General features: G+C 37.0%; 1 protein-coding gene across 8 annotated transcripts in view; it reads right to left on the reverse strand.

Annotated features, from left to right (window-relative positions):
- SOX6 (SRY-box 6) overlaps positions 1 to 23,859 on the reverse strand; it is a 374,497-nt gene that overhangs the window by 246,976 nt on the left and 103,662 nt on the right. Inside the window, exon 1 of one of the 8 annotated variants that reach the window (XM_008644238.2) lies at positions 16,684 to 17,202. The exons of 6 other annotated variants lie outside the window; for them this stretch is intronic. The gene's annotated coding sequence lies outside the window, so the exon portion shown is untranslated. Of the gene's footprint in view, positions 1 to 16,683; positions 17,203 to 23,859 lie in introns of those variants that run through there. One more of the 8 variants, XM_017726579.1, reaches the window with a different exon arrangement.

Below are 23,859 nucleotides of genomic sequence, written 5' to 3' on the forward strand. Positions count from 1 at the left end.
GTTTGGGAGCAAGGATACAATGCATAGATTGGGTGAAAGAGACTCTAAGAAAAGTCTAAAAGACAAGCCAAAAAACTAACAATTGTTAATTATAAAGAGCTAATTTTGTCAGAGACAGGAAAAGAGAAGGACACTGGAGATCAGTGAATAGAAATATGAAAGGAAGGAGCCATTCTTGAACATTGTTGAAGAACTATGTCTCTATTTCTCCAGGCTGGACCTCATGAGGTCATCATTGGCATAAAAGGCTCAAAAACTTGGGCTGGTACTACTATAGTTTGGACATCTGGAATGTCAGCACACAGTGCACTACTTTCTCCAAAGTATCTTAATTCCTCTTTCCAAAAATAGGCATCCTCGCCAGCTTTAGTCACCCAAACTGGAAAACGTACAGCAGAGAGTGAAATGAAAAGCATTTTTGTTCCCTTGCACTCCACAACTACTAATAAGATTTCAGCAAGGGAAAGTTAAGGCAACGGTGTCCAATACACCACAGCTTTGATTAACAGCGCCTGGTCTTGCTACAGGACTGGCAATTGTTCCAAAGTTATGACTGACGTGAGTTTCAAGCATCGTTGGGACTCTTAAAAGCACATGTTTTTTGCAGCCAACAAAGTAATTGTTAATGCTTTGCAGAGTAGAAAGGGACCGTAGACCAGTAAAAGCCCGGTTAGACTCAAATGACACATTACTTGCACATCATTTGGAAAACATGAACAAAACTACTTGGTTTTGCTACACCCAGCTAAAGTAACAGTCTTCATTGTGTGCTAATCTGGACCCAAACCAAGCCACACCTAAGCAAATATTGCTTAGTAGATGCAAAATAATACTGATTTCTTTATTTAGACAACCAAAACTATTTATTTCACCAATGAAATCACATAATAACTATCTGCAATTTAAAGCGTCCTTTAAAACAAAGCCCACAAAGTGCAGAAGTTTGCCAATAGGTCGGGAATAATAAAAGCAAGCATGCATATGGATTCAATGCTCTGGATTTACCCAGCACTGGTTAATGGTTTCTATAGAGATGGATGTCAATCTGCCTGGCCTTTCTTGTGTCAACAGTCAGCTACAACAAGGAAGATCATGGCTTTTGCCTTTGATTAGAAGTGGTATCTTTCCTCAGTTTACTGAAGGTCACAGTATTTGCCACAAGTTCTCCCTTATTACAAGTTCCCTCTTATTACAGATTTTATGTTGAAATGTGTATGTTTACAAAGCAAAATAAAAAGACAATTATTTTTAAAAGTTTGTAGTCAGGAGGGTGTTAAATCTACACCTTGTATAAAGTTTTCCTGTCCACACTGTAAGGTTTTTCATCTCAAATGCAGCTTGTTCAAAAATTGACAGAAATATTTGCATAATGCTAAGGAAGCTGTCAAAAGGTAACTGTGGCATAGTACTACAACCACATCACTGCCAACTTTATAAATTCCTTGAAAGAGTAGAGACTTGTGTTATTGTCTCAGGCTAACTTAAACTGAAAAAAAAAAAACCTTCTCATTTTCATTGCAAGATGCCACCCAGGCGTTTATTTAAATATTGTCAGCAACATGTTACTTCGTCTCATTGTACAAAAACATGAAACACAATGAAATGCAGAAACATCATGCTGATACCCAAACACATAAAAAACAGACTAATTGCAGTAAATATATAAAAGAAACATTTTCAGGAATTTCCCTTAAGGCAGCAGTCAAAACCAAAATCCATCTTGTCGCTGATGTTGCCTCAGCCCATGTTAGCCTGCCAGCCCATCTCTAGCAGCTGCCGGTTTCACACACCCAGAATATAACCAATAAGCTTGCCAGTGTGCCATTATAAGTTAATGTGAGAACTAGAGGGGACAGTTTACTTATATAAGTATTAGGCTTAAAAGTCCTGCCTGGAGCAAAAGACCTAAATCTTTTATGCTTCCAAGAGAGACATTTTCACGCTAAAGAGATTTTGGAGGAGTTCAGAAAGAAATGTTAAAGTTTGATGTCCTGTCAGTCCTCCAGGACAAGTCCATCTTTACAGGTTGCGGTGCTGCTTCTATATATTCCACTGGAATAATTTCTATACATCAGTGCTGCCAATCTGCTCCAGAAAAGGCTGCATTTCACTTGTGCTGGCTACAGAGAGGAACTGATCTATGTCTAGATGAAGCAAATGTTACCAGCTGATAGCAAAGGTTTTAAAACATGACATATACTGTGCCAAAGTGTTTTGGTGGCAGCAGGGATTTTCTGTGTAGGAGAATGGGGTGAGCGCAGTTGTGAAAAATAAGAAATATTTTACAATGAAGTCATGATAGAGCAGGGAAACAAAGGAATTGGTTGTTATTTGCAGTTGTATTCTATATATGCCCTTTTAATAGATTGTGGGATATGACAGTTGGTGGTTTACTGTTAGCTCACCCAAAACAAATGAGCGTACAAATAAAAGATTAAGTTAATTTCCACTCCCTACCTTTCACAATTTGAAGCAACAAGGACAAAATGGAACAGAAATGGAATTCCCCTTATCCTCTGCGCTTTGACATCGAAGCATCTGGGGGCAATGTACAGGGATACTGAAAAGTCCTTCCTTGCCTGGAGAGAACGTGGGGTGGGAGAGTGCTAACACACAAGCAGGAGGATGCAGTGAGGAGCTCCCACCCTGGGGCTGGGATGCAGCGCCTGCTGGGCGCAGGGGCGCTGGCAGGGGCCCCGCAGGAAGGTATGGACACTGCAGGGCTGACGATCCTGCCACGTTTATGAGCGGTAAGCCCCAGGAAATGTTCCACATAGCCCTCATAGTTCTCTGCCTTCAGACCTCAACGCACACACGCGCACACACTCACACCGTCCCTCCTTAAATTTCCTTTGAGGTTTCCATGTACTGCTCTTTTCCCCCCTCAGGAGCTGCTTCTCCCCCAGGCTCTGTGCTGGGCTAATGCTCTGCTCTGCCATGCATAGCAGCCAGTTGCATGTACTGGGTACTAGGTATTTTGTCACTGCTTTGGGGAGACGTGGCCGTAGAGTGAGATGTACAATATTGACCAAGTGATCTCACTGAAGTTATCGCTGATCTAAAAGATAAGATAAGGAGTTCATTATGTATCCCCTGCTCTCACAGAAAGCACCGTTTCCTGGTCCAGTGGGTCACTTATCACCTCCTTTGAGGCCTATAGAGGTACTTGTAATAAGATTAACAAAAAGACATCTCAGATAGCACTGAATAAATAGCCAGCTTGGGTAAGAAAAAAGAAATAAATTCCAGAAGGTAATTTCTTGTGACTCTGGAGAGACAGAACATAGATCTGTGAACTGAACCTAACAGCAAAATGAGGAGAAATTCCATGTGAATCTGGATTTATACACACAGGAACGTGTGTGTGTAGATACATAAATGTATGTGTCTATGTGTACACAGGTTTCTTGGTCATACGTTTATTATATGTTAGGTTCAAGTCCTAACTGTGCAAAGAGAACGTGATCCATCCTGGTGGCTTTTTTCCCTATGCCCTGCTGTCCAGATGTAAGCTGTGAAACACATCCAAGTTCCTTAGAACGGGGAGTGTCGAGCCAGGCAGTTCAGGCTGAGCCGTTCCAGTTATCACTCCATTGAAAACAAACAACAAATTCAAATAACAGAGGCTGTGTTTGATTCTGGATCTTTCTGGGTTTTCTTTCTCTAGTTCCCACCCCCACAGTCTCACCTCTCTCCTACCCTTCCCTACTTACCATAAAGTTATGATGCCCTTTGCTATAATAATGAATGGAATTCCCAGATTATTATTTTAGGGGCTTAACTGATTCTCAGTGGTTTTCATGTGTTTAGCACTTATACAAAGAGGCTTTTTCATATGTCTTTCAGCAAATATACAAATAGGCTTGGAGTCAGTATTCATTTTAATAGTTCCACCAGATAGTCACATTTATTTTCAGAGATTTATTTTTTTTCTCATTGCACTTTTGCATCGCTCTGCATGCAGCTGTACTACACATCCATCTATAAACCTGGACCTAGCATCAGCAAGTAGAATATCTCGATCCTTAAAGTAATCTTTGTATAAGAAGATTTATACATGCACAATGCTCATGGCACAAAACTCTAAACACATATAAGAGCAAGACTGTTGGAACTTCACTTTCCCTTCCGTGTGTTATTTATTTCCAGGTAATCTCAGCTGAGAGCTTTCTAATGCTGTCATGATGGCCAATTTTATATTGGACATTTTTCCCAACACAGATGTGTAGCTATTTGCCTTTTCTTTACCTCTCCATAAATGCCATAGGGACAGAAATCATTGAGTCACCAGATCATACATTTATTTTTCTGATATATTATGCTGTTTGATGTCATGTTGACATGTAATTGATGTTGGTTTTGCTTTTTTTTTGTCTTTGTTTTGTTTCTTGGTTTCAATAAAAAGAGAATTTAAAAAAGGCTGTAGAGTGATGACTTAAGGCACTGACAGACATGAACATAGTATGCAACTCTTTTATGATGTGCTGCTGAGTAAATGGGTATGTTTCTAGCTTTAGATAACATATAGGAGACCTCTGAATTTTTACTGTATAGCGAAGTATTTGTATAAGCCTAGCCTATAACCTCAAAAGAACTCGTTTCACTCGCAAGAAGTACATACAGAACATGTTTTCAATAAGGGCTTAACCCATGATTTAAGAGTCAATAAAGAAAGATTTTCTATAAAGAAATGGGAAAGCAACAATAGAAATAAAATACAACATAGCAAAGATTAAATATGTTCCATCAGCACAACAGAGTCTTTGTACAGTAAAGAGCAGAAGGGGATGATTAATAGTAAAATGGTATATATGTCAAAAGAAAAATAAATGCAATTTAGACAAAGTACACACTTATTAACAGAGAACATCATTTACAGTTATTCAGATGGGAGGAAGGCAAGGATGAAACTAGCAGAGAATCTATTTCACAACGTGAAGTCACATTCATCTTGGTTCAGGCTTCCCCCCCTCCACAGCTGCAAAATAAAAATACTGGTGAAATCCTTGCTGACATAAAATTAATGCCTAAGTACCCAGCGACTTCAGCAGAATCAGGATTTCACTCAAGATATTTTAAGGTGCAGCTTTACTAGGCAGACCTCGTGGATCACCAGTGGGAATGGGTACACACTTCCCCCTAGTTCCCACTGCAATCACCACCAGCTCTAACAGCCCTTGCACCAGACTTTTCTAAAGGGGACCTGAGGCTATGGGGTGCTTCCCACTCATCCTCCTTCTGAACGGTTAATAACAGGGTCAAGAGAAGCCTGGGGCTCTCCTAGGTGGCTTTACCAGGCACTGGGTTTTGGGGCATGGGGAGGAAAGCAGAGATGGAGGTACTTTAAAACAAGTCCAGAGACCAGGTTAAGCTTAAACCAGTGATTAACATGCCTGATGGACCAAATTTCCATCCAGCACCACCCAGAAAGTTGTCACCTGACACCAACTGAAAGGTTGCAGAGGAATTGTTCCAGCATGGTGCTATACTCTGAGAAGATTTTAGGAACACCTCCGTTAGACTTGCCAGAAACCTTATGAAAATGACCAGATGGAAACTTAGTATTTTAAACACTCCAAGTCTTGAGCTAGAAAGATAGAAATATGTTATCAGCTTGTATCACTGTCTGCAGAGCCACAGGGCTCCCTGAAGGTGCCCCAGCAGTGTGCCAGTCCAGCCTGTTTGTGGAAAGCACCTTCCACAATGAAACACAATTACAACCAAATATATAAAAAATAGGAAAATACAAGACAGAAAGAAAATTACCATTTCATTCTGCTTGCAAGAAACATTCAATAAGATATCTCCATAACCTCTGCCCACAGTGCTCTAATATTTCTAAATAAACCAACACAAAATGAATATGTTTTTACAAGGCAGGGAAGAAAGGCAATTTTTAAATGAAGAAGAAAGCTTGGAGAAGTTGCAAATTAGAAGAAAAAGTTTAAAAAATAAATTTTTGTTCCATATTGATTCTAGAAATTTCTACCACTCCTACTTTGCATACATAGTTACACACAAAATGGGAAAAAGAAGCAGAAAGACAACCAGGGCTATAATTCCCCCAATAATTACCTGGAAAAGAGCCTTACTCTCCTGATATTTGGTCTCAGTAGAAACCAGACAGGGAATTAAAGCCTATAATTCATAGTATGCATGGGTTTAGGGCATATGAGATAGAAACGTGGACAAAGCAGTAGATCTGAAATATACATCTCAAAACACCCATTCTCAAAGCTTCTTTTTAACTACCTCGCTCAAAATCCTAAAATGTCCCAAAAATATTTTGATTATGGTCTAATCTGTTCTATGTGACCCTTGCAGAAATGATTCTTTGCAGCTCTGGCAAGTTTCTTTCTCTACCACTTTTGTGAGATGAATGACTCCTTCCATTTGCAAGGAAGTTCTCAGGATCTCTGCATTATAGGACTATTATTATCAGAACTCATTGAGCTCTTGTTATGTTCACAGATTTAAATCTGAAAGCCAGAAATTATAAACATATACCTCATTCAAGATAGTACACGCAAGCACACATTATACAAATTATTTCTGTAGTGTACATTATAGCTACAAAAAGAATGACATCAGAAACCTTTATTAGCATCAGACAAGAGCCTCAAATCCTAAATCAACTCACACAATTTCTCTTTTTCTAAACTCCCTTTGATTTTTTTGCCTATTAAATCCAATTGCTATACAAGTTGGTGCTAGATGCTCCTGAAGTCACACAGAAATTTACCCATCCAGTTTAAACCATATTATCCCGATATAACATTCCATATGGCAGTTCGATGGAACACCACAGAGACCACCTCTGCATTGCCCAAATTGCCTGCTATCTTGACACTCCTACAGTTTTAATCCCAGTCATCAATTGTCTTCAGGATTTTATACTTTTTGAAAACAGGTGTTTCTGCACCTTCTAACTAAACTTCAAGTCTGCCTGCACTGCAGGACGTGGATGGAAACATTTAAACAGAAATGCTCCAATGTAATCCCAGCAAGAAAGAAAATTGCCAGCAAGATAATGACTAAAAAGAACTCAAAACTTAACTGAGCATTCCCACTTTCTAAGACTTTAGTTGGAAAATAACATTATATCAACAAGGCCAAATAATTCTCTCTATGAATGAAAGAATTAGAAGACATAAGCAGGTCAAGGAAATACATAAGAATGAAAGCCTTAAAAGGAGAGAGATTCCTTCTAATTACATTATGAACAAAGTCAATAAACATTAAATAGCCTCCTATCCCCCTTCCAAATTCCAGAGTAACATATAAATTATTTGAAATATTATTTTCACTTTAGCAACACTACAATACACATTTTATTAACAATCCATTCTCTGTAATTCTAAGAACTATGAAGTAAATTGTGATTCCCACATAAGTGTTTGTCTAAATTATGCACAATAGTCTCACTAAGGAGTATCCAGGCTTTTAAGAGAATTCCAAGGAGGTGATCTGATTTTAATCCTGTCATACTTTTAAGCAAATGTAGATTGACTTAAAGTAAACATTGCAGGAGGGAGCTCATGCTCTAGGCTTCACCAAGCAATCAGCAAGGCATCTGACACGCTACAGAAAACCTGCAAAATCCAGCAAATAAATCTTGTAACACCCATTCAGTACCCTACAAAGCACACAGTGGGGAGCTGACACATTATTAACTGACTGTAATTTTCACAAACTGTAACATACTAAGAGCTTTATGACGTACATGTGGTGAAATATATTTTTATCTAATATAAATGTCCATGTTTTGAAAGCACGTTAATCAAGATGCTTCAAATAAATCATTAGGTCATGTTTGTTTTTAAGTTAGTAGCATCAAAAATATTAAACATTACAGTAAGATTTGGGAAATATCTCCATCTCATGACTCCACTCTAACAAAATCACAAGCTTTTGATGATGCAGTAGTTGTGTGTAACACAACAAAAGGACTGACCTGAGCAACAGAAAAGATAACCTTGGGACAGGCAATTTTCATAAAGGGGTACTTCCTTTAAATATGGGGTTTTAAATTAAGTTATATTTTATATAAACTTGCTTAAACCCTGCTCTTTCAATGAAAGCAAATCCACAAGGAACAATGCAGGTTCCAAGGAAGCTCCAATGCCATCCATAAGGAAAGAATCGAAGATGGTATGGTGCAGATGTCAACTCTCAGCCAAAACATCTTTCCTTTTGCCTTGGTGAAGATTTATACAACTTTACAGAGACAAACCTCACCTGCCTCTCTCAGGAACAGCAGAAGCACTCCTGCAAGTGACAGAACACTGGCTTTTGAAGCCTTACATTGTTCTGCCACACACAGAAATAACTAGAGGTCCCAAAGGCTCATAGAGGAAAATGGCACTTTGCCAACTCTCATTACTGCCTGCCAACCTGTAGATAATCTTCTTGTACTGTACTTCATCTGATACTTTCACATTTACAGCCCTTTACAATACTCAGCAGTTTCTATTTAAATAAAAGTAGACAAGATTAAAAAAATAAACCTAAAGTAGAAAATGCAGGCTAGATGTGGAAACTGAGAGCATTTTCCTCACTATTGTCCATTATTCTTTAATGTATCATTCTCTTTCTGCATGTAGGCCAAAAAAATAAATCCAATGTAAACACAAAAGGCAAATACCTTTTGAAGGCCAAGCAAATATTTGAAAAGCAAAAAAGAGATTCTGCTTTTATCTCCAGATCACCCTACAATTTAATGGTTAGTGGAGAGGGGTTTCTTTTTTCCTCTCTTTCTTGTTTTTCTTTTTCTCTTTAGTTCAGGGAATGCAGCAGGGGCAGGTCCACACCTCATAGCTCTCAGAATGGTTATCAACCTATAAACCAACACAATGGGATAACAAAGGTCAGGTAACTATGCCATGTTTGCTACACAGAGAAAAATTGGCACTATCAAAAGCTGTAAGGCAACAGACCAATGTATTAAAAATCTTGATCCAGTATTATTTCTAAATTATGAAAATTACATGCCTGACCTCTTAGTCTGATATCTGTAATTTATAAGCAAAGTGCAGGTGCCTGTATGAAGCTTAATGGTCTTTATGGGGTTTCATGAAATTAGAGTAATACCACTCTGAGGACTAGAGAGAGAGACTTGGGTCTTCAGCTATGACAATGGTATCAAATAACACTGAAGAGAAGAAAAAAGTATTATCTGCAAGCTGAAATGTTAAAGCTAGCAAAGCATTACCAGTGAGTCCACAATTACCTGGCAGGAAGAGTAAATGACTGAGTATAGGGAACAGTTTTCAAAAATGTTTTAGGTGGGAATTCAGCTGTTGAAACCAAAATGTAACACAAGCCCTCTTTTTTTGCCCCCTTATTACTAGTCCGTAATTCTCAGGTCACCATTGAACACAAATGTACAAGTGTTCAGTAGTTCAAATTTGATACTCTCAGGCCAATAGCAAATCTCTACCAATCACACACGAATCCCAGTAGTTCCACAAAAATTCTGTAACATCATATAATGAGAAGCAGTGCTTTCTTAAATTGTAGGTTAAAAATCCCTGAATTATCACTAAAATAAGGCCATCAGTGGTAATGTTATTAAAAATATTGTTGTAACTTTTGGGGTTAATTACTTGTCCACTGACTTCAAGGATGTCAGAAAACATTTCCTATGTGTTCAAGCTGAAAAGTATGTGTACTTTATTATCTTTTATTGGACAGAAAAGGGATAGACACTTCTTATAATTAAAGAAGTCTGATCAGCAAAGTAGGATGAATACTAGAAAGACTCACTTATTCTTGTAAGAAACATTTACAGATAAAAGCTATTAAAAAAAAATCTATTTTCTAGCAAACACAAAAAATCTAATTAAGCATCTCAAAGCTATTTTGATTAGGTTAATCTTCAGTTTTCACAACATAATATCACATTAGAAGATGATGATATTCTACAGAAGACAGTAACAGAAACAATGAGAAAAGGAATTATGTTCCAGACTACTACATAAATTAGAAGACACCAGCCCTTCAGGGACTACTACAGATATTGCCAGGAAGCTATTTTTTTAAAGATTTTTCCTCTGAAATCTTTCTAAAAAAAAGACAAAAAATATTTTTTTTAAAAATGGCAAAAATATTGATAATATCTCTATAATCTCTAACCACAATTTTAATAATATCTTAGCTAATAATTAAACACATACAATGTCCAAGTCTCTATTTGTTTAATAATAGAAATCCTTCAAGTGCAAGGTAGAACACAGGGATGGCCACAGGCCCACTGCTATGCTAGAACTGACACACGCATTACACAAATAAAACTGCTACCAATGGCCTGGAAGAATCATAAGCATTCTCATCTACTCCTGATTTTATCAAGTAATTCTCAATAATTTTTCCTGTATTTGTCCTCTAAATTATAGATTGTCTCCTCAGAAAGTAGGATTATATGGAAGACAGACAGTACTTCTAAGGAAGTGTGAAGCTTTGTGCCAAATATTAGTATGAAAATTACATACTAATATTACTGTGCACATGACCACTAGATGCATATATATGTTCACCTATATATTTGCATATGTATAAATACATGTAAGTAGTGGACAAAATGGACTCATATCCATATGTGTATGTATGTGTGTGCATGCTTGTATACACAGATACACAAATATGTAGATCAAAGTTCTCTAACCTGCATATAATTATATGTTGTTTAGACTGACACACCTATACATAATATAGGTGGAATTCACTATGCTAATTGTTACCAGTGAAAACTACAGTAATTGATATATTGCTTGCTCACAAATTTTCTAAAGTGCAGATCTCTTCCCACTCTGGTTCTGAGAACCACATTCCAGGGTCACAAAGCAATATATTTTTAAAATATATTTTCTTTCAATTGCCTACTGTATTATTGAGTCTCTATAGATTTGGATGATATCAGTCAACCCATTTTGTGTAGTTCTAGTACTTTTGAAGAGGTATTTTAACATACTGGTATATTTTTTATACTGAAATTGTTGCTTCACTGCTGGAGCTGTAGAAGTAAAATCAGATCACCACTGATGAATTAAAATTTCTACAACTTCTATGACCTAAGGCATGCTGATTGTACCCTTGAAGGATAATGAATGGTATGATAGGGAAAAAAACATTTATAAGAAGGCTGAAAAATTTATTTGCTGGCACCAAGGTTTCTTTCTAATTTATTCCCTGAAAATATCAGTTTAAGGAAAACAGGAAAGGGACATTTCTCATACAATGCAGAAATTATTATTGATACTAGTAGATGAAGTAGTCACTTTTATTTGTTTCTTTCTTTGCTTGCAGAGACAAAACAGCTAAAAGCAGATAGCAGGAGACAGAGGACCCAGTTAACTCTGGATCCCATGTCACAGCTGTAGGGTGCAGAAGAGAATAACCTTAATGAAGTCCACATACTACCTTTAGAACTATATCAGTACAGTTAAAAAGCAGACTCTGATCGTCCCTGAAACACAAAGCTGCTATTACTGATTATTGTTTTAGTTGACTTCGACATCAGTTCCAAAACTTAGCTCTTTCTTTGCAATAGGAAGTCTAGGCAAGTATGCACTGAATGCCCAGATCTGAACCCCGACAAGCCAGGGAGGCTTATTATTCTGCTGCTTATAACACAGCAGCTCCCTTCCTAATAGGCATTTAGAACAAAACAATGTTTCTCTCCTGCAGGGTTTTATTTGGCCTATAGATTAAACAACACTCTAGGTTAGTAATCAGGTTTACCAGACAGTTGTCACAAGGTCACCAGCAGCTACTCTGTTTTCCCTCAACACTGTGCTCTCTAAGGTGGTGATAGTGTTAAACGGAATACAACTGATGGGAAAAGTAGAAAGATGAATCAACAACGTCCTAAAAGTACTTTTCTCAAAGGAAAAGCAGTCTTTTTGAAAAATCACAGATAAGATTATTATAAACACTAGTAAACCACATATATTACCTCAGTAAATGCTAAAAGCCTACCCTGGTAAAGCAAGAACAAGGGCATTTGTGATTTAGCTCATATTTTTCATGCAAAAATTGGGATGCATGCTTATACACGTGGCTCTTAAAATCCAAATTCATAGGGAGGTAGAACAATTCTTTAAATTGGAGCTAAACAAGCACAGTCCTGATGAAAACTTTGCTTTGGAAAAAAAAAAAAATCCAAATAAACAGCATAAATAATTAGGATCTGGCTACTGCAATTCTCACTGAGGTTTAAACACGTGATTCTCCTACTGTAAAATGCCAGGAAACTTGCACACAAACATAAAATATTAGACAGCAGACAAACTGTTGTATATATTTTTACTTCATCCATTCCTGTTCAGAGGTAGAAAGGCCAAAAGGATGTGCATGATAGCTGCTGCTGAAGTGCCCAGCTTTGGCCTTCTCCCAGCACCATGGAGTTCGGTTGTTTGACCTACTGAAGCAGAAAGTGCCCTGAAAAATCTCCACTTTGTTCTGAACACCCCTGTTTGCCTACGATACTGAACACCTGCACATCACAACCTCAGCAGTGCAGTCTGTACAAGAGACCCATTTGTGGGAAAACACTCAGTCTGCTGTCCTTTGGCTCTCACAAACTTGGGCGATTACAGTTTAAGTAAATTTGCTGTGGGTTTTGTCTCGGGTGGTTGTTTTTGTGTGTGTTTTTACTACAATTAAAATATTTGGTCTAAAAACCACAGAATAATTAATAACTACACCAACACTGATTTGTACTATCTTTGAAAGAATGCCAGCAGATTTTCCTCTGGCAGCTACAAAAATACACCCAAAACCTGTATAGTAAAGACAGGCAGGGGAATACATTTTACAGTTCTATGGATGTTATGTGCTATCATCCACTACAGCCACAGAACTGTATTCAGAAGGTGAAAAACGACACATTTGATTGTTCCAGGATTTAGTAGCTGAAAATAATGTGTCTTTGAGAATATGCTGCTTCATGGGTATGTCTTTTAAAAAAACTACTGGAACATGTTGGGTGTAATAAGGAACACATGTAACTCCTACTTCAGATGAGGAAAAAAAAAAGGAATGAAAAAATGTTTTCCTTTAGCAGCATGTGATTCAATTAACTCTTCAAGCTCTTCTCTTTTTGCAGCTGTTTAAGATATAATTATTTTCTATAAGACAGTAAAAAAGCTAGCCCCAAAGGCAAAATGAAATCTCATACAATTTCTCTCTGTTGTCAGACACGGATCAAGTGCTAATAAACACCTATGTATCTAACCAGCTTTTTTGAAACACATGGAACACTACAGAGTTTGCAGAAAGCAAAACACACAAGACACTAGGTCTATTTTATTATTGTATTTAGATGAGGTAAGTTTAATTTGGTTTTTTTCAGCTCTAGCATTTTATAATTTATTTTCTTCCAGAAGAAGTGTTCAAATGATTTTATATTCTCTCTTCAGTATCTTGTAGACATTGCCCTGAATTTGTCCTTTTTTCATGAAATAACCTTGTAATTTTATATCTGACCACTCTATGCTGCTGAGGCTCCATAAGGGACTCAGTAAAGCTGGAGTTGTTTGTGAGCTCTTTTGGTAATACTACAGCCTGAAGCCAGGCTAAGCACCACCTGCCCCATATTTATCTACTTGTTTATGAAAGAGTTTCCCCCTCATTGTGTGGATAACTGACCTTAGCCATAGCTAATAAGACATGACCTTCCTTGAACTATGCAGCTTTACACTGAATCTTATAAAACACTTCAGTGTTATCCATATAGCTTCACCGAGCTCCTAATGAACTGAAACACATTCTCTCTCCAGTACTGTCACCACAGACAAGGTGTGGTCCAAGAAACAAAAATAACCTGGCCCAAACTTTGCTTTGGCCATCTGTTTCTGTAGACAAGCTTCTTTCTGGCTACTAACAGGTTTTTATAAAGTAGAGGATCAAGCAACATATAGATATTTATGCTCCACCCTCCACATCATCTCATCTTACTGCCCTGACCATGTAGTGACAAGAATGGCTTGCTTGCTGCAGGCTAACTGCTTCAGCAGCCTCCCCTGAGTGCAGCTGTGTTTCCAGATGTGTGTCTAGTCAGTCAGAGACCTCTGGAACTTCATCTTTCCTAGACATTAAGCCTTTAAACAAGTTGGGATCTACATAATCTGCGTTGAAGAAAATACAGTTTTACTTAACATGAACACCCTGCTCAGTCAAGCTAGTTCCAGTAAATCAGATGATGTTCTTATCAACCTATTCCAGACACGTCTAACTTTTTTGGTTGGAATTTTTTTCTGCATTTTTTTTCCTGTAATACACAACTGAGAACAGGAACTGGCACAAAAGCAGTGGTGCCAGCTAAACTGAATTGTAGGGGGACATTTTTCAAAGGTTACACTATCATGTTGTTGAATTTGAAACAAGTCACTGGAATGGCCACAAAAACCCCAGAGTTTCTGCTTGATATCTTTTGTTTCTATCTTTTACTTGAGAATATTACTTTTATCCCAGTTGATATAAATAATAATAATTAAATAACAGCTTATTTACATGGTTTTATAGCTGTGGGGGATCAAGACTATTTCTGTTCATTTGCAGGTAGTGTTTGATGATTTAGGATTCTGTCAATAAGATAATGCTTACAATTAATTTTAAAATGAACCAGTTGAACCAGTACTGTGCTAGAGCTCAAGTGTCAACTACATATATACGTGAAATACAATAAATCCTGAAGTATTACTTCAAAATCCAACCAATTTGTCTAATTTGTGGGTTAGTACACACATAAGTAAATAAGCACCTGAATCATTCCAAATAAGCATACAGCGAGTTTCATTTTGTGTTTTACTTTTTCCCCAACAGCACTACACTAGTTGTTCCCAATGATGTTCCAAGCAGAGCATTCCAAAGAGTCACTCGTGCAGGAAAGCAGTTGAGCTAAACTCAAGTTGCCAGCTCTTTTCTAATTTTAAGTCTAGATTTCCCATTCTGAAGCAAGCATTCTTCTCCAATACTAGTTAAAAGAGCTTATCTAATGTAACTTTCATTTTTCCCTTAAACATCTGGGAAACTTCATTTCTCTAATCAGTTTCTTACTTTCCTCCACTAATTACAATCTTGTTTTTTCTACGTATATCATTTCCTGTGTGATAATTTTTTCATCATTGGGTTTCTTGCTCTTTATATATTTCCTAGATGCTGGTGTTCAAACTCAGAAAATGCAGCTTATTTACATTGTCCCTGTTCTCCTCAAAATACTCAGCTAAAATGTGCCTCAAGAAGTTATTTGCCTCTACGTATATCAGAATATTTAGCATAGCTTCCAAAATGCCACCATTTGTTGCCCTGATAGAGCCATCCAAAGCAAATTCGGGGTTTTTAATTTACTCTAACATGGTGAGACACCCTTCAGAGAACTTGGCCACCAGCTGTTCCTCTGCTCGGGGAGGCCAAAGTCACACGCAAAACAATGACGCTGTCAGATAAACACCACTTCTCCCTTTCACTTTCCCCACTTCCTCTTCTTCCTTTCTCTTTCTCCTTTGCCTGAGGCCATATCGTAATCCCATTCCCAAAATTAAAAGGTTTCTTCCTTTCTCCATGGCTCATTAAATGTTACCCCATAGAACTACATTGCTACAGGGGCTCAGCCTTTAAATTTGGAATACTTGCAGATTTTATCTGTATTTTCATTCTTGTATCACCACAAATCCTTTCATATAGCTTTCAGGCTATTTCATGCACAACAGGCTAAAATCTGGACTTGGTAAACTCTTTCACCGAGACAGATACTGTAGTCACATCATGTGAATACTGAATTCCATTCTACAAGCAAATCAGAATTTTTTTAAGTACTACCAATTTAAGTAACAGCACACAACCTAGCAAAAGTTATTAAATGCTGAATGCAGACTTTCTAGTTTCCACAGTACTAAACTATCATTTAAAAGATTTTGCACAACTCTTATAATAAGCTAAATAGTAAAGACTACATTGAAAAAAAGAAACGTTTATCATACCTACTTCTTAATGTCAGGGGCACAGATTTGAAAGTTTTCCCAAGATAGGACTTTGAGTTTTTAAAAATTACCAAACTATGAGATTATATTCAACTGATCTAGTGGTTTCATTTGCATTTCTCTGTATAAACACAGTGGTATATTTACCAAACATTCATTTCCTTCTAACCCCAGATCATAGATTTTTGAAAACCCCCCCAAAACCAAAAGTTTCTTAATGAACAGAAATGTGTTCACAATATCCAAACAAATTTAAATAAATTATTCTTACAGTGTGAAAACTAAAATCTAATAAATCTGGATGAAAGTGCTCTGCAACATAAAAGTTCCTTTAAACCACCACAATATGTCCAAGCACAACTAAAGACAGACTTATGTAATATATTAGCTTGCAATTGCAAAGGACTCTCCAGGTTTTGTAATCAGTTCTCACACTTAACCGCAAGCCAGGAAAGAATTGTTATGATATTTCACAGTTACATGCATAGTGTAGCTTAGAAATATGGCTTAGAAACGTATCTTCTTACCAAAGTTAAACACAAGTTTAATTTCTTTCATTCATTTGAGGAAACTGAGGATCAACATACACTGTTTCACATGCTGATACTTTAAGTAAAACAACAAGGATTCTTTTAAAAACTAAACTCTCTTATAATGAAAAACAGAAAGAAAAGATTTTGCTCTTTTAAGATGATTAGCTTACCTGGTTTTGCCATTCCACACCGACAGCCCGAACAATATTATCAGCTCTTCAGGTACTAATTCTTGCTAACTGGAAGGATATTTTCTCTCTTGCTGGATTAATAATCAACTTTCCTGATAGTTCATTTGCAATTCTCTGCTGGTTAACCCTTTGCAGGGCTCCCATTTTGAACTAAGCAGTCTACACTGTTCGGCTCATTGTAATACAAAAATAACAAAACATAGGCTATCACATAAATGAGAACTAAACAACAAACTAAAGAGAAAATTAAGAATAGGTTATCTTAAAAAACTAAAAGCTTACAAATACTTAAAGCAAGACTTCCTTTTTCTGAAAGACTCTAATTACTAAACCTAGTTGCTGGTAAAACAATGCATCAACAACCTGGGAGCTGTAAAGTCCAATGGCTCATACGATCGTGCACTCCCAGGAAGCCACAGTTCGACCTCTCATCTTCAGCCAGCGAGTAAGTATGACACATGCCTGCCTAATTCTGAAAATAACATCTTTTATTAGTGACTAGTGTGCTGAGAAATTGCCACAGTTATCAGTTTGTGCAAGGCCACCCATCTGTGTTGTCAGAAAGCAAGAGTGGCCAGGAGTAAAAATGAGATAAGAGAGGCCCAGAAAAGCTAAAAAAGGGGAGTTCAAATGAGGTCAGAACAGTTTAAGATGGGATACCTAATAATTATATGTAATTTTATTTTTCAAGTGTAATAGTAGTAAATTACATATATGTTATCAATTTCATAAAAATTCAATACAGCTCTGGCAGCTCTGTTGTGATATGAGTAAAAAGATTATAAAACAAACCTGTTAAAAGGGTTCAGAGAGCTCATATAAGAATGTGGAACATTCTGGAAATGTTCACCTAAAGAAACTAATCTTTGGGGGATATGTGATAGACCTCAGGATGTGCTTTGATTGTGGACAGAGGTAAGAGGAAAAGGAAAAATACACTTGTTGCATGGATGACTAAGGCATAATGCTATAAAAATAGGGAAATAATAAAGGGGGGGGAAAGTCTTTCTGAAAAACAGTGAATTGGGGTTTTTGGATGCTCTTGGAAAAATATAAGAGGTGACAGCTCTATTCACTAACAGAAATGCTTTCCTCATGAACTCCACTATAGCTGTTTTATTAAATAATACGACAGTAGTTCTGGATTTTTCCTTAAAACAAAGGCACAGAGTCTCCTAAAGCTTCTGCAAAGCACTGATAGACTTTATCTATTTCCCTTTGCATAAGAGTAGTCCTATAGCTAATCTCTTTTTACACAACTATAGGTCTCTGCTCTCTATTCAGTAGTGCCTAATACAGTTTGCTGTAAACTTTCTGCAATATGTGCTGTAGAATTTATGATAAAATGCTAGAAAGTTTTGAAGCAAATTTATTTCATATTTATAGCTAATTTTATTCTGTGTTTGAAGGAAAACCTTTTAAGAATGCCAATAATGTGAGAAAGCTACAACAACTACATTTATTGTTAAGTATCACATCAGTGGTACTCCTGGGGGCTCCTCTTCATGGGAAGAAAGCTTAAACAACATTTTCTAACACATTGGATTGCTTCCCAGAGATGTGATGGCCTACAGAGGCAGTGCTGGACAAAGCAGGCTGGAATAGTAAGTCAGTAAACAACCCTTTTCAGAGGATGGCCACATGTAAGTGCAACTTTGTTTAATAAAGGCGAATTATAGTTATCTTTTGTTCTTTAGTAGGTGCATTATCTTTCTCTCCTGTTCCACCTGACTAAACTGGTAGTATCTTTTCTATCACCTGACTGAGTAGTTGGCTGGAAATAATGGGACCAAACAATCCACTATTGTTACAAGAGACAATGACCTTTCATGTCCTTGGAGCTCACCATGACCTTTCATCTTTCCTATCCTCCAATGGTCTCTTCTAACAACTAAAACTACACCCCGTTAGGCTGAATTCCAGATTGTCATAAAAAGCCCCTTCCTTTCGAAACAAAACCAATTTTTACACCAAGGTGGAGGAGAAACACAGGTCCATTGTTCCCGCACAGATGGAAGTTAGAGTTACTAAGGCAACAGCTCTAATCCCTCTTTTTACCACCTTTTTCACATCATTGGCCTATCAAGTGTGCTACCTTTTAACTCATAAGCTCAAAAGCTGGTAGTCTAACTGACTGCCCTAATTAGCTACGATTTTCACAGTACAGACAACATGATGAGCTAATCGAAATTTGCAAAATAATGACGTACCTCCAGCAAATATTCCTCCTCCTGAGGCCCAGTCTTAGAATAACAATAATGAGACCATTATTAGAGGAGGGCATTAAAATGCTGCACTGCTGCTAAACAGAGAACTTAATTGTTCTGGTCTTGTCCATTGAATCAACAACCTATTGTTGTGGACTTGAAAAATAAAGGACTGGAGAATGGGTGCCATAATGATTGGTCTGTGCTGCCATACCAGCACTCTGTAGAATTGTTTTCCTTTTGAAACTCTTGATGGACTAGTAGTTTTGTTTAAAAGTAATATAAAAGCCAATTGTCTGCATAAAAAGTCCTATTTATTGAAATCTTTAGAAGCAGTTGCATGGATTTGTTCATGACCCCCAAGATAAAAACATAGAGACCATAATAATGCTATTTGTGGCGACCACTGCTTGTAGTGACACTGCTTGTAGATAACGCTGTCCTGTCTAGCTACTGCAAAAGGAAGGAAGGCATTTCCTTTGCAGACAGAAATCATGGCAGAAGGTCAAATAGTGGACAGACCCAATTCATCTGTAAAATGAGGATGTTTTATCAAAAAAAAAAAAAAAATGGCCTAGTATGTTTGGTCATCATTTACAATTCAGGGTTTAGGACAAACTGATAAAGGCATCTTTAATCAGTCACAGCACAAGACTTTTTTTTGTTGATTAGTTTGTTAGATGTTAAAAATGACAGACTTTTTTTCTTCACATCTAAAGAATTATACCCTAAATTTTGTCATTGGTAAACTGAATAATGTACACCTTGATATGCAGTGACTGAACTGATGCAAATTGTAGCTTACTGTTAGCTTTGTATAGTCTTTATTTAAATTTGGGACTGGGAAGAAGAGACATCTAAAATCTCTGACATGCCTTTTAATCTTGGGGTTTTTTTAGTTGTTAAGAAATTAGAAACTACAACTTCTCACAAAATGTTTAAAACAAACATGGCCTTGAGAAAAAATATTTTCCGAAATCAAAAATCATAGTTTTATTACATAAAATCGCTGTTAATTAACACTATCCTGGATTCCTCTCTTAGCTTTCACTTCAATAGGACAGTTGAAAACACATAAGCGACAATAGATTTACACTTTGGAATGGAAACTAAAATCACATCTTATTGTATTTTTGTAGTTACGCCTCTTAATGCGTCTTTCTACACACAAATTGCTCAAAAAATAAGCTATGACTCTAGATTAATATAAACAATGAAAAACTGTACTATTTGGCCTTGCAAGAGTTTCCACTGGTAGTATTCTATTGATTTCAATGGGGAAAAAGTTTAGGGTTTAATTTTTCTCATTCCTATCAGCATATTGTAAATCAAATTGAGAAAAATAATTGTGAACAGGGAAACAAAAAAAAAAAAAAAAAAAGAGAGGAAAACTTAAAGATTAACCCAAAAGTTATTTTCAGCAGTTCTAGGAACCACTCATAAAATGTAAAGTTTTCTTGCATGCATTTGCAGAATACCTTTTCTTTAAATTCCTTTCTTTTGTAAATTGAAAAATGCCTAATATAAAGTAGTATTAAATTGTAAATAAGACCTCTTGCTTCGTTCAATCCATGCTTTGCTTCATTTATCTTCATCTTGTTAGGCTAAATTAATTAACAATCTCTGTGTTGCACACTTTCTCTTTTCATTACATCAAATAATGGCCTGGATATGGGAGAAAACCCTCACCACAGGGATCTTGAAATGCTACCTTGAGGAAGAGTCTCTTATATATGCATTGCTTTAGCAATATTAACTACCTGGATGTTATGACATTTATTAAATGGATTCTTCAACCCTTCACCGCTGTAAAATAACTGTTCTGATTTTATGAGAAACAAAAATATTTTTCAAAAAATCAGGGGCTTGCAATAGAACACGTTTACAATTTGGGAGCCACAAGCACTAAAAAGAAAGAAACTACATAAACAGCTTTAATCAATGTTTTATTTAATATAAAAAACCTGCAACTTGAATACAATTACTGGCCAACTGTGTATACAGTCTCAAATATTACTGTGTCAAATTACTCAAACCAAGCTGCCATATCATCTGTTTGTGAATGTTCTGTATATAATTAATTGAGTGTCTGGGACAGTTTCATTGGTAAATCTGGTTATTTAGATATTGTAATGGGGAGCAATGTGCTAAACTATTAGGCAAGTTTTCTTCCTTTAACCTACATTATGGCATCTAGAGTAAAAGGACAAAACAGTAAAGCCTTTTTTAATCTCACCCTGATCAAACAACCCTCTTTCTCCAATCACAGCTTTGTGCGTGATATCTTTCTGCTAGTGTTTCTTATTTAATTAAAACAGACACTGACAGAAGGACATGGATTAGGACTGTAATGATGCATTTACTTAGATTAATCGGAGGCTCCTTTTGGAGTAATGGCTTAAACAAAGAACAAAAGGAAATTGTTATGAAACAGCCTTTTATCCCAGGCAAAGGTCAAATTATGAGGTTTTTAATTTTTTCAGCCTCTGTTATATTGGACCTTTCTACTGGAACATGAGAAGTGCTTCTCTCCCCTTCTCCCCCAAGCCAAGCCAGTTATTATAATACAGCCATTAAAGCTGCAAATTAAAATGTCTGATTTTAAACCAGGTTGCTTAGCTTTCAAAACCCTCTAATTAGCATGTTGTGCGTTGTTGTGAGGGAAAGAAACCTAAAATGCTAATGACCTGCTGCCAGGTGACCACACTGCTGTGCAAAATAATACAGACTCATTCAAGTAGTAGTAATACCAATAACACCCAGCTCTTATGAATTACCCAGCTCCAGGTCAGCTCTGCACCACATGTGCTTAAAGAAACAAGCGTGCATCCAGCCAAAGATCAGAGTTCAGTAGTCAGCACAAGAGATTGTTGTATGTTAACTGGGAAGAAATCTGTGTCCATTCAGACACTGTAAGGCATGAGAAAAACATTTGAAATCACCATGGGCCAGGTGATACTTGGGCCAGGCACAGAGAAAAGCACAGGATGGAAAATTCTTCCCCTTTTGGGCAGAAGCTACAGATACACTTCTGTATATCTCAAAGGAGACAGCCCCAAATTGCTGTGATAAATTCTGCTTCTGTTCTTTGTTCACAAAAGGGCAGCAATGCACAAAAACACCCCAAATACAGGTATATTTTTGCCCTCTCCCAGTTTACCATTCATCGCAGCGAGGTCATTGAACACACAAAATTAAGTTAGATCATGATATTTCCTTAAAATATGCAATAGGAGAAAGTCTGGTAATGCGTCTTCAAAGACTCAAACCAAATAGAAAACATTTCTTTAAACCTCATGGTACTTGAGGCTCTAGGTTTTTGAATATTGGATTTTTAGCAAACTTGCTTCACACAAAATTTCAAAAGAAAAGAACTCTCACGTTCCGGTGACAAAAAGAAGCTTTCAGTAACTTCCTTTTTCTGTAGGAAACTGTAGAAACATTCATCAGTCTTCTGCGCCACCAAAATTGTACACAGACCCAATCCTCCTCCTGCCACACAGTCCACATCTCTGGCAGGCTGAAATGTCACCCAGCACCCAGAGGGACACAACCTGATACCAACAAAGAAGCAAAGCTTTGCCACCAGTGCCAACACTGGGTCCAAACAGCAGCAGTAGAGGCAGCTGTTCAGCACCGCAAATAATACCATCTTAAAAAGGCCAAAATCATTAGTAGTCAAGATTAACCCCACTTGACTTGTTTTTTACCAACAGTTGAGGGAAAAACTACTTTCTCTGTAACTTGACATCTTCACCACAAAGATCGCAGCCTTCCAGACATACCAGCACAGCGTTGACAGCGTTCCTCAGAGGTCACAGTAGTAGGAAGTCGGATAAGATGTTGAACAGCTATGCTGGCCTTGGTGTCTGCTCATTCCCAGAGGTCTCCTGCCTTTCTCATGTGATCCCTAATTGATCGTTAAGGGACAAAAATGACTGCAAAGTGTCTTTTCAGTCACTTTTAATCCTTTGTAGCATTATATTTTACATACAAGTTCATCAGTCCGGAGGGAAGGTACTGTGGGAATTCAATTCCCAGTGTCCCCAAAACTGCTGCTCAATGAAAAACGTGATCCAGTTGCTCTCCAGATAAATTACAGAGTGGCCAGGTTAAGCAAATTAAACCATATGCATGGTCCTTTATATATCATAATCTCAAACCCATGCGTCCACGCTCTGTATTGTTTGTCTCCTTTTTACACAGATTCTGCCACATTGCTGCCACCATATTCCCTCACCATATAGTCCCAATCCTGAAGAACAAATCGACAACCTGCCTTTGAAAATATTGACATGATTACATGTATGCCACTTAAATGACCTACACAGAAAAGGAAACTACTCTTATTTGCAAAGATAGTAAATTCAATTCACTTAACACTCAAATACCTGAGCTGCTTAAAAAGTAGCAAACAAAGCATTAATAAAATAATAATAAAACCATATAGTAGTATTCAGTCTGGTTAGAAATAGTCTGAACTTCACAGTAGTCTTCTACAACTTTAAGATATCACTGTCATCAGCCAGTAGTACCATTTATTTATTTTTTTAAACTTCTGTTCAGCCAAGATAATCACATCTTAAGATACGTGAACCTGTTTTCACAGACACATGTATCATCGACCAGTATTCTTTGGCTGCCTATTAGTTGTTATTTTTTCTTGAATAAAACCACCTCTGTGAGACAGAAAACACACTGCTAAGTTTATTTATAAAGGACAAAAAAAGAGCTAGCATCTAATGAAAAACAGACTTTGTGCATAGTGATAGGTGGCTCTGTCCTTTACAACTCACAGTCAGGAAATTCTCATTATGTTCCTTTGTAGAATTCATCCTAACAGTGTGCTTTAGAGGCATCTTGGTATGGCTACTGCATTGATATGCACAATGCAAATACACTGTTTCCCAAAAGATCTATTTATTCCTTAAAATATATTAAGTATGCC

The sequence above is a fragment of the Corvus brachyrhynchos genome, unplaced genomic scaffold (genome assembly GCF_000691975.1).
Source record: "Corvus brachyrhynchos isolate BGI_N302 unplaced genomic scaffold, ASM69197v1 scaffold62, whole genome shotgun sequence".
In the NCBI taxonomy this organism is placed as follows: domain Eukaryota; kingdom Metazoa; phylum Chordata; class Aves; order Passeriformes; family Corvidae; genus Corvus; species Corvus brachyrhynchos.